This window comes from Cannabis sativa, chromosome 8 (assembly GCF_029168945.1).
Source record: "Cannabis sativa cultivar Pink pepper isolate KNU-18-1 chromosome 8, ASM2916894v1, whole genome shotgun sequence".
Lineage (NCBI taxonomy): Eukaryota > Viridiplantae > Streptophyta > Magnoliopsida > Rosales > Cannabaceae > Cannabis > Cannabis sativa.
The window spans coordinates 29,710,636-29,723,213 of record NC_083608.1 but is presented as its reverse complement, the minus strand read 5'-3'; the positions used below and the strand labels follow the sequence as shown (position 1 = coordinate 29,723,213).

Here is a 12,578-nt window from a genome sequence, read left to right as displayed (position 1 = left end):
ATAAAGAATCTTACCATTATGTTATGGTTTGTGTTATGTTTTTGCTACATAACAAGCGGAATGAAGTACTCACATATAGACCAAGAATTAACTAAACACTTATGTCAAATAGACTGTTACTGATTCAATTTAGATTACAATATCAATATCCTTATAGGGAGAAAAATAAAAGGCAAAAATGGTTGCATAATTGCATTGTGCATTTTGCACAAAGGTAAATCTTTCTTGGTAAGAGTATAAGAAGTTAAAAACAAAATGAACAGATTTGTCTGGTTAATGAAATTTTATAATAATTGAAGATATAACATCTTATAGACAAACAAAATAGTAAATTTTATGGTCCACCACATCCCGAGTGCCATTAATTTGGCCACCAAAATTGGACCTGGTTAACATCCTTTCACATTGAACTTATTAATGAGGGAAGCACCACTTATTTCATCTTAGATTGGGTGACTATTCAATGGTTACATTTTTATTGTAACCATATGGTTACATTTTTCTTTAACCTGTAATAGCAGGTTACTAATAGGTAGACTTTCCTTTTTTAGATTTAATTAATTATAATTAACTATTTTCTTAAAATAATTAATTAAATAGACATTCCTTTTTTAGAATTATTTAATTATAATTAATTATTTTCTTAAAATAATTAATTAAATATTTAACAAGACCTCTTTTAGTAATTAATATTTATATTTAAATCCTTACTTGAATTATTTTAATAATTAAGCCATTTAATTATAATATTTACAAAAAAATTTATTTTTTTTACAAAAATTAAACTTCTTTTGACACAAATTAAAATTCTCTTCTTATAATAAATTTTCAAATAATTAATTATTTTGTTACAATTATATGAACTAAGTATGAGGTCTCAAGCTAATCAATCGATAACAAGTGCAGCCATTTTTTTTAAAAAAAATCCTTCAACTTATTTCATTTTTTACTTTTTAAATATCTAAATAAAAAAAATTAAATAATTATGCGTAATAATTTAAAATTAAGATTACAAATATAATAAAATTTAAATTATGAAATTATATGTGTATAATTTTAAATTATAAAAAACTTTGCTATAAAATTTTAAATAATTTAAGTATAAAAAAATAAATTGCTGAAAGATCCTTATATAGTAATAAATTGCAAAAAATTAATTAATAATTATAATTAATTTAATTTTAAAACATAATTAATCTTAATTAAAATTTTATAAGGAAATAAATGATTAGGTTACTTTCAGGTTACAAGTTATTTTTTATTTATTTTTATTTAATTTCCAAATTAATCACAACCATTAAATAGTAATCTAATGGCTTAAAAAAATGTAACTATGATGGTTACAATAAAAATGTAACCATTGAAACCTCTTCCATATATATATATATATAAATAAAAGAAAGCATAAGAGCATTGACGTGGCATCTTTTCCTTCTATTTCTCTATTTTGTTATGTTTTCTAATTTTTTTCTATTGAATAATAAAAAAAAATAATGTAATCTCCCCATTATTAATTTTTTATAATCTATTAGTATTCTTTTAAACTGTTAGTATTCTCATCTATATATATATAGATATTTTATTACACCCAAAAAATATGATATATGTATAGTAATTTTATAAATCTATATAATTGATTAATCTTTAACAATTCAAAATATATGCATACATATATATATTGCAAAAAAGTATATACATATAGCTATATTTATATATCTGTCTATATATTTATATATATAATTATACAATTCTAATGTTAGGATAGATAATGTAATTCTTTAACTTTTCAAAGAGCTAATTTTTCTATTCTCTCATTTTTTTTCTCAAATTTTTATTCATTTTCTAATTATTTTAATTAATTATCTGTTAATTCATATTTACATTAATATTTACATTGATTTTATGATAAATAAAGCTTTTGGCATTCTTCAAAATAAAAAAAAAAACTATTCAATAAATTCATGTTATAATTACAAAATTTATTTTAAGAGACCTTTGGTTATACCTCTTCATATTTCCATATAATATATATAGATGAGTTGAAGATATAAAAATACAAACACTTTGACACATATATGAAGATGGGAAGGGAAAAGAATTTTAAGAAGAAGATTAAAAAGATTGGAACAAATTGCCATGGATGATCATATATGCTAAAAAAAATAGCATTTTATATGAGGTTTCTTTCTAATTATTTGTTTTCTCTATTTTTTTTTTATTATTTTCATCATCATTTTATAATGTCAAGTATTCATACCTTTCACTTCTCTATGTAAATATTTTAACAATATATTTGTATTTTTTTTATCATTTTTTACTCTATTTTTTATACACATATATAAATATTATATATATAGTGTAATATTATATACTTTCTCATTTTTTCTCTTTCCTAATATTTGTATAATTTTTTAGTCTTACAATACATTTTTTCTCATTAAATATTGAGATGATTTATTAATGCATGTTATCTCACTCTCAATAGTGTAGATGATGCAAAATAATAATGATCATACCTAAAAATAGAGGCAACTACAACAAGTACATGATGGAAAATATTATTTTTAATTTATTTATTTAAAATATATTTTGTGTTAATAAATGCTAATGGTTCTATATTTGTAATAAAATAAATATCTTGACATTATTTTAATATTGATTATGTGATCATGATATTCATTTTTATTATTAAAAAAATTAATTGAACAATAACAATTCATCTCTATTGTTAAAATCAAAAAATACTCTCAAAAGTGAAAAAAAAAAAACAATGATAATATAGAGAGATGAGATGACTCTTTATTTTTCATAATTTTTGATAATTTCAATTTTTAATTTCACATAAATAATATAATTAAATAATTGATTTGTCTTAAAATAATAATAATAATTTAATTAAGTATAAAGTAAAGTTACATGATCATTCAACTTATAATATTTATTTAAAAATAAATGCAACAATAATATGATAATAATTTTCCCACAACAAAAAAAACTAATTAAAGAGGTCACGGTATATTCTTCTTTTGCTAATCTCTCTATTTATGTAGTAATTTTAATATTTATAACAAATTATGAATAATGCTAATTAATTAATTAAGTAGTTGTATGTCTATTATTAAAAAAATTAAGTAATAATTAATATTAATAATTGTAACTTATTATTGAAAGTTTAAATAATGTTTTATATATTTTTTTTTTATTAATTTATCAGTGAAAAATTATGTGTGTTATTAGTGACTATTAATTTTGTTTTAAAATATAGTGATCGTCGATTTTTAAAAAAAAATACACCTTAAAAACTTTTCTCAAAAGATATTTTAATAAATTAATTGTTAATAATTAAAAGAATTTATATATGTAAGACTAAGAATGATAAGATAAATCATATTTTTTCAATGCATTTTTATTATTTTTTAGAAACTTCAGTTTTTTCTATGATATAACTTTGTAAAAAATTCACATTTAAAAAATAAACTTTTTTCAATAATATATATAGCTTATGATTTTTTTTAAAACCGCGCAACGCGCGGCTTTTGTTTCCTAGTATATATATATAACAAATTCAATCTTCATTAAGCAAATGAATAGTTTTATCAACCCAAAGGCCAAAGAAGAAGCAGAGGTTAAAGCTCACTATGCCAAACTTAAAAACCTAAAAAATAAAAGTTAATCTCCTGTGTAATTTGACATTTATACCAAAAACCATATCAGAAAAATAAAATATGTGAAACACAATAATTTGTATCAGGCCACAATTCCTTAAAAAAAAAAACTAGTGTATAAATTCAGTACGTACAATTAGGGGTGGGCATCCGATCCAATCCAATTAGTAATTGAATTTAGAAAATCATCATCCGATCCAATCCAATCCAATACAATCCAATTAGACCTTAAAATCCAATCCAATCCAATTTATTTACTAATTGGATTGGATCGATTTTTTAATTGGATATCCAATTACACACCTAAATTTCAATATTAGTTTAAAAATATAAAGAAAAATACGTAAAAAACTAAGTATCACTTTTTATTTAAGTTTAATACTTCATAAATATACTATTATTACAAGTGTATTGTAGCTAAAAATTTTAAATAATTAAAACAATAACATTTCCAAGTAATAAAATAGAACAAAACATCATGAAAATAAATACACTAAACAATCAAGTGTTACAAATTAAACATACAAAAAAAATCTAATAAAAATATAATAAATATTTATTATATTTTTCAATATTTTTTATTATATAAATAATTTTTTAATATTTATAAATGTAATTGGATTGGAATGGTTTTTAATTGGATTTTGAGATTGACATCCAATAACCGATCCAATCCAATTAGAATCCAACTTTTAGCATCCAATCCAATCCAATTGTAATTGGATATCCAACTTTTTGTAATTGGATTGGATTAGATCGGTTCGGTTCAATTGGATTGGATTGGATGATGCCCACCCCTACAAACAATGGATAAGAAGAAATATTATTATAGTAAGTATTTATTAAGGTGTCATTTGGTAATATTTTTTTTTCTAATTTTTTAATCACAAAATGAAAGTAAAAATTTTGTTTTTAAATTTTTTTTTTTGAAAAACAAAAATGCGTTCCGTAACCACTTTTGTTTTCCAATTTTAAAAATAGAAAACAAAAGTGTTTTCAGTAAAGTTTATTTTTATTTTTATTTTTTGATTTGATTTAATTCTGGTCTAGGTCCGGGGTCAAATTCGGGTTCGGGTCAGAGGTTGGGTTCAACGTCAGGGTCGTGTCGGGGGGGATTTGGGTCCGGGTCTGGTCGGAGTCCAAAATATTGATTAAGAAAAAAAAACTATTTAAAAAAAGATTGAAAGTGACTTTTTTTTGTTTTCAAAATTTTGATTTTCAATTAAAAAATTGAAAAAGTGAAAACAATTTTATAAAACATGTTTTTAAAAATTTTCTGATTTTAAAAATAGAAAACTAATTAAAAAAGTATTACCAAACGCCACCTAAGTTTTTCCAAGAATGTTAACTACTACATCAAAAACAGTGTTCACAACATTTGTTAAGTTTTTTCAGGCATGTTTCTTGCCCATTTAAATTACGAGGTAACTATAAGATATACATTGTTTATGTTTTATTTATTTATTTATTTTTCTTTTCATTCTTTCATTTTCTTTTTCAAACTTTAAAATAGTTTATCGTTACGTTATTATTTGGATGACTCTAAAAAAATACCATTGTGATATGCTCTTTAATATAAATATTTCAAGAAGTGTGAAGCATATATTTTTTCGTTATTTTTAAAAAGAAAAAACCATTTAGTTACTAATATAGTGATTAGTTATTATTTTATAATTTTTTAAAATCTTAATTAACAATAATTTTAGAATTTTGTAAATTAATTTATATTATATTAGAGCATCTTTAATCATACTCTCTAAACACATTCTTTAGTAAAAATAGGAAGTGAAACTTGATAAAATGAGCTCCAACCATACAAAAAATAACTCTTTATAATAGAGAATAGATAGAGAGCTCTCTAAATGTAGGGAGCTCCTTACTTTTTTGCTAAACTTTTTTAATAGTATTTTAATCAAAAGAATTGATAGTCTTCCATTATTTTATAAAATTAATTTATAGTTGACAAATTTAAATTATAAAATATTATTAAAATTATCAAATACTAACTAAAGTAAGGGGCATGATTGGAGCAACAACCATAAAAATAACTCTCTATTTTAATTTTTTTTTTAACTATTTTAGCTAAAAAATAGAGAGTACCATTGGAAAAGCTCTTATACAATAACTAATTAGCTTTCAAATAACAAAAAACAATTAGAGGCCTTAATATTTTTTACTGAAAATTAAAATAAGGGACGAGATAGGGTTATTAATCTGCTGAAGGGTTATGAACCCCTTATGATGTCAGTTTTTTGGAAGTAACCGATGCCATAGAGTGTGCCCCTATGTCATCGGTTATTTCCAAATAATCGACGCTATAAGGGTTTTATAACCCTCCCCAGCCCTTCGTCTTCCTCATTTGATTAGCCAAACCAGAAACCCCTAAATCAGAAAAACCCCAAACCTTCTCCGCCAACCACCACGTTAATCACTCCCCATTTTACCATTTTTTCACCATTTCAACTCATTTTTTTTTAAAAAAAAAAAATCGTCTATTTTACATACCCAAAACTATATGCTCGAAAAGATCACATTTTTTCTATTTTTAAATGTAAACTGAAGGTAGAGATAGTGGTTGTGGTGGTTATACCTCTGGCCACCAGTTTTAGTGGAGAAAATATTGAATTTCAACGTCCATTAAGGTATAAATCTAATTTCTACTAATTTTAGTAATGTACATTGCTTTATTTTGATTTTGTAAATTTTTTGAGGGTTTTTTTTTTTTTTTTTTTTTTTGTACTTTACGGAATTCCACATAGAGACTCCTATAGCACCTAACGAAACAACCTAAATCGCAACCAAAATCCATATAACAACCTACATAGAAACCACCGAAGAAACTACCGGAACAACCCATACCGTAAATTTTTTTAAAAAAAGTTAAAAAATAGTATGTGGGGGTAATTTCCCTTTTCTATATTATTAAGATTGTGTTAATTTGGTTGTGCGTGGTGGCCAAATTTTGGTCAGCATTGATGGTAGGATTGTAGTAATAAGGTAAAAATTTAAACATTAATAGTATATATGTATGTATTTTGTGTTGTATTGAATATGTATTGTGTGTACATGTATTGTGAATGAGAATGTGATATAGGAGAGTATTTTATATTGTATATGTATATATTTAATATTTTAAACTAATAGTTTTGTTAAGTATTGTGAATGAGAATGAGATAAGAGAGTAGTATTAAAACAAAAGTTTAAAAATTAATTTCTAAAAAATTAGTTTAGAAATTAATTCTATTTTTTATTAAATTTTTTCTATTTCTAATTTTATTCATGTGTTTTTAATTTTTTTAGTAGCTTGTAAATAGTTAGTTACATTACTTAATTAAATTTAATTAAAAAAAACTAATTATACTTGCTATATCTATAAATATAGATTGATTGATATATTGATAGTAGGAATAAGAATATCTATATTGCTTCTTTGTCTATACTATCTTCAGCGGTATATTTATCAGTATGATGACAATGACCTATGTTGTTCTCTCAGGACATCTCCAATGGAGAAACTCAAATTTAGTGTTAAATCAACACCAAAAAACTATTATTTCAACACTAATTTTTTTTTTCAATTCCAACTACAACACTAAAAATTAGGGGTGCACACGGGTCGGGTTTTCGGGTTTTTGGGGTTTCGGGTTCGGGTATTCGGGTTTCGGGTATGGGAAATGTACAACCGAACCCGGTGTTCGGGTGTACGGGTATAGTCGGGTTCGGGTCGGTTATGTTCGGGTTGGTGTGATCGGGTTCGGGCCTTATTGGGCTGAGCCCGAATTTTTAATATATGGGCCGAAATACAATTTAGTTTTCAAAAATACCATTTTTTTTTTTATTTTTAACATGGTTGGATCTTTAAAAATACAAAAGTTAAAACTGTGAATGAAGAAACAATATAAATTATAGTTTAGTTTAACAAACCAATATAAACTGTGAATGAAATATAACAAACCTTATATTTATAATTGCAAAATAATATAGTTGCTGTAATTATTTTATATAATATATAATAATAATATATATATATATATAACAATATCAGTAAATTTAGTTCCACCTCGCTCGACGCTCGCCTCACCAGTCGCCTCGCCACACTCGCCAGTCGCGCGCCACTCGCCACAGTCACTGTCAGTAGTCACCACCTCGAGTCTCGGCGGTCACTGGCAAATCGACGAACAGTCAGCCGCACGGCCGCACAGGTGGTGGGTGGACACGGGACGCCGAACAGAGCCCACTATTCTTGGATGCAATCCCGTCGGAGAAGAAAACCAGTCGCCGCCCTTGGAGAAGATGAAGTTTTGGACTGAGAGAGAAGTGAACTGAAAAGACTTGGCTGGTTTGTGTTGTATACTACCTACGAATATGAACAGTATATTACTATATTTTGATAATTTGATATGAAACTGAAAAGTCTTTCATTTTAAATCTGATTAAAAAAATGATTAAATTGACAAACTTAATTAATGAATACTATTAATTAAGCTGACTATGACCAATACTCAGCATTTTAGTAAAATGTGATTATTAATAATAAGTAATTAAGTATTAATATTAATATTATTTTTTTTAAAAAAATGGATTCGGGTTCCGGGTTACAACCCGACCAAAAGAAAATTATATATTCACACCCGAACCCGAAACCCGTTTTAGGTTTTTTCGGGTTAAACCCGACCCGGTCATACGGGTTTTCCCATGGTCGGTTTTTTTGGCAGCGGGTCGGGGCGGGTGTTCGGGTTTTTCGGGTGTTCGGGCCCAAATGTGCAGCCCTACTAAAAATTACACCAAATTTTATATTCTTTATTATATTATTATTTTATAATATAATAAGAATATTTCAATACTAAATATATATAATTATTTACTTTTTTTTTTCGAATTATTTAATTATTAAAAACTTTTTTTAAAAAAAATAGTGTAGTGTACAGTTAGCAAGCTCATCAACAAAAACAGAAGCGGAGGAACCAAAGAAGAAGGAAGAAGAAAAGGAAGAACAAGATCAATTGAACGTTTGGACGTAAGTGAATAAGATCAATTGTATATATTTCAATTAATTTTCGATATGAAACCCTCTTTTGTAGTGTATTAATTTATTTTTGTTTTGAGAGAATTTAGGTTTCGTTTTGAATTTTGGGGAAAAACAGAGGAAATATGGAGAAGAAGAAGAGTAAGAAGAATCAGAAAGGTGGTGGTGTGGATGAGCAAGTTGAGAAGAAGATATATCTGACTGGAGATGAGCATTACGAGCTCTATGAGGAGGTTGGCCATGGTGTTAGCGCTTCTGTACATCGAGCTCTCTGTAAGCCCTTAAACGAGATTGTCGCCATCAAAATTCTTGATTTCGAGCGCGAGAATTGTGATTTAGTACTTTTTATTGTTAAATTTTTGAGATTTGGTATTGTGTAAAAAAATATATACAAATAGCATATTAGGATCTGTAAAATTAAAAATATGGGTGATGATTTCTTATTATTGTTTTCGTTAGTTACCAGAAAGTGGTCAAAATATTCATAATTCTATTCTAGCTAAATACTCAATTTTATGTTATGAGTGATATAAGGCAATGGTGGATTTGCTATTATAAGCAAACTATATTGATTCAATACTGTATATGAATAGAAAAGTGGTATTTTTCTCTTGCTTATTTTAATTAATTAGAGCTACTGATCTAATAGCACAATATTTTTCTAGACATTCGTTTCTATATGAATTGCATCTTCTTTGCACGCTTGGCAAATGATAGATGACTCATATCCTGATCTGTTGGTCTATTATGCAGACTTTGGACCCCATTGATGGTGAATTTGATAATTACATTTCCCTATATATATACAATGAAATGTGGAAATTTAAAGAAAAGTAAATATGCTTACTTTGATGTTATGCTCTGTTTTGCTATTTGATGTTTGATGTTTAAGTGCAATTTTAAATTTGTTTTGATCTTGAAATGTTATTTTTAGGGTAATTTCACAGGTGTTGTTTTAAAGCTGCTCTGATTTTCAATTATTGCATTAATCTTGAATGTGAGTTTCTGATTTTTTTCTTTTGGGAAGTGACTACTGTAAGTTGCCATGTAGCTATATGTTTTTTTTTTTTTGAAATTTCCATGTAGCTATATGTTGTTTCAGAAAAATCAAGAAGATGGTCAATAGAGTCAATGAAAGGATTTAATCCATTGATTGAGTTGAGTTGTATAGCTATTATTTAATATGGGATGAGAAAATAGAACTTCGGTTCAATTGGGATATTAGTATTGTCTCTTAGAGTGCATTTTGAAAATTTGTCTTGTACTCTCGAAGAGGACATGTTATCTAACGGTAAGTGGCGGTTAGACTGGAAGAGAAGAACAAAGTTCGACTTGTCGGTGCCGAGAGAGACTGGTGAAAATAATTATTTCTCAAATTTGCACAATATTTTTATATAACAGGACTATTCTTGAGCTTATGTACTTAGCGGATTTCATGAAAATGAAATGAATTAATTACTGGAATATTTACTATTATTTATTGATTATTATTTCATTATACTAATAATATTAGTCACTAAAGCAATACAAGATTAGAAACACCTCTTATAATTATCTTAAATTATTAATAAAAATTAAGAATTTATTTTTGAAACTTTACACACTGTTTTTCTTTTTATTTTATATTATATATTTTTTTTTTAAAATGAAATTGTTTGTTTACCTTAAAATTTTAAAAAGTTCACTAAAATTATCAAGCTTTTCAAAAAAAAAAAATATCAATAATATTATATATTATATTAATTATAAATTATAATATTTAAAAAAGAAAACTAAAATATAACCAAGTTTTCTATGCTTAACTTCAATCTAATCTAGTAAATATATATATAACACTTTTTAATGGGTATTACTAAACAAATTTACCTATAAATATTAATTTTAAAAATATTAAACCATTAGATTTTGGTCCAATAGCGAATAATAAAATAGAAATTTGAATTTCTATGCTTAATTTAGCTACTTAATTAAAGAAAATATCAAAAAAATACTTTTTTTTTACACTATCAAAAATATATTTATATGGAAAATATTTAAGTTAAACTCAACTTTTTTTTATCATTTTTTTTGCCGAAAAACTTTTTTTTTATTATTTTTTCAGCTAATGGAACAACTCCAGCCCATATAATGTAAAAATGAGAAATTTTTTAATTAAATAGAAAAAATAATCATAAAAACTAAAAAATTTCTAATATTACTCATTCATGAATAATACCTATTAAGAGTGCACTCATATATATGATATAATATAGTTATTTAACTATATAATTATTATTCAATTTTCGTAAAGCTTCTTAAATTAAATATTTTTTTAAAAATAAAAAATATATTAATATTTATATACATTACTTTTGTTATGATTAGTTTTTAAAATTCTATTATTTCAATAGTATAAGAAATATTGTATTAATTTTTTACTCATTTTGATTTACTCATATTGTTAATTTAGAAATCATATCCATTTAAAGAATTATATTTTGGACGGTTTTATTTTTCTTATAGTATCTCTTCTTAATAAATTTGTATTTTTTCAAAACTATCTTTTTCACCATATTTTATTTTATTTTATTTCGTACTTAAAAGAGATTGATATAGTATTCTCACAAGTTCTCAGTTTGTCAGTGTATTTTTGTTGTGTTATAATTATTGTGTTATTTATTTTTTAAGTGTATAGATATATATATTTAGAGACTTTAAAGATTATTGGAGAATCAGTAAATATCACAGATAAGTCTTTTTTCTTATTTTAATTGTTATATTAAAATTTTAGTTTTTAAATTTAGTTTTTTATAAGTTAAATCCTTCCCTCATTTATCTTTTTTTTTTTTTGGTGTTTTGTAGGTTGTTTATCTATACTTCAAAGGTGGAAAATTCACAAATTGCAGAAGATCTAAACTTATTGGTTACTTCTTAGTCATTCAAGTAGGAGCATTAGCCTTAGTGGTAGTGCTGGATTGATTTCACATGTTGCTCTTCCTCTTAGTTATGTAGAGTTTGATTGTTTAGCTTTGGTTTCTGCTTTTCAAAAGTCCTCTTTCACTGAGCTAGGTTTTTTTAGATTTTTTATAATGAGCTAGGTTTTTCAGTTTTTTTGCTAGTTTGCTTTCCAGTTTTACTGAGTCATCCCTATTCATGTCTGTTTCGCATGAATTAGTTGTGCATGCACTTAGGGTGGATGGTGAATTAGCTTAGATTGACAAAAGTGCTCTTTCACTGAGCTAGGTTTTTTTAGATTTTTTATAATGAGCTAGGTTTTTCAGTTTTTTTGCTAGTGTAAAGTCCTTTTTTGACAAGTTAGTTGACAAAATAATTTTTCCATTTATGGTAAGTTTGTTGAGCATTCATATTTGGATTCTTACCTTATAAATTCAGTTTTTAGTTGCCCTTTTCCTTGTTAGGAAAGTTGCACTTTCAGCTGAACTTTCCTTTGTTGAAAACTTCTTAAAAGAGAAGAAATTCTCTTTTGAAAAGTTGTCTTTTTTAGGGGAAACTTTGATTATTGCCTTTTCCTTATTAATTTCGATTGTATCTTGATACAATCAGAATATCTAATCCGTTTTTGGCAGGAATCAAGCTTTGATAGAAGATCGGACCCGGTTTTAGCAAGTTTCTCGATTCTGGTGTGATCTGCTGCGTCAGCATCCGATTCTGATGTAGCAGATCGTGTTTTCTTAGGAAAGTTTTTGTACAGCTGTAGATTCGAACTTGTGGTTGCCTCTTTGGTTTCTATGTTCTATAGATAGAGCCTAGAGAGCAACCATTCGAATTAGCTCTTCTATTATTCATTGTTTGCATTTATCTTTTTGAGAGAAGAGTGTTTCTTTGTTTTGTGAGAGCCTAGTTGTTCATCTAGGTTCTAGTTGTTTATTTCTGTTCTTACTCTATCC

General features: G+C 25.6%; 1 long non-coding RNA gene across 1 annotated transcript; it reads left to right on the top strand.

The window, feature by feature from the left end:
• Positions 1 to 8,568: 8,568 nt before the first annotated feature.
• On the top strand, positions 8,569 to 9,315 carry LOC133030228 (uncharacterized). Its single transcript, XR_009684096.1, has 2 exons — positions 8,569 to 8,682; positions 8,781 to 9,315. It is a non-coding gene; the product is annotated as an uncharacterized LOC133030228 (long non-coding RNA).
• Positions 9,316 to 12,578: the final 3,263 nt, after the last annotated feature.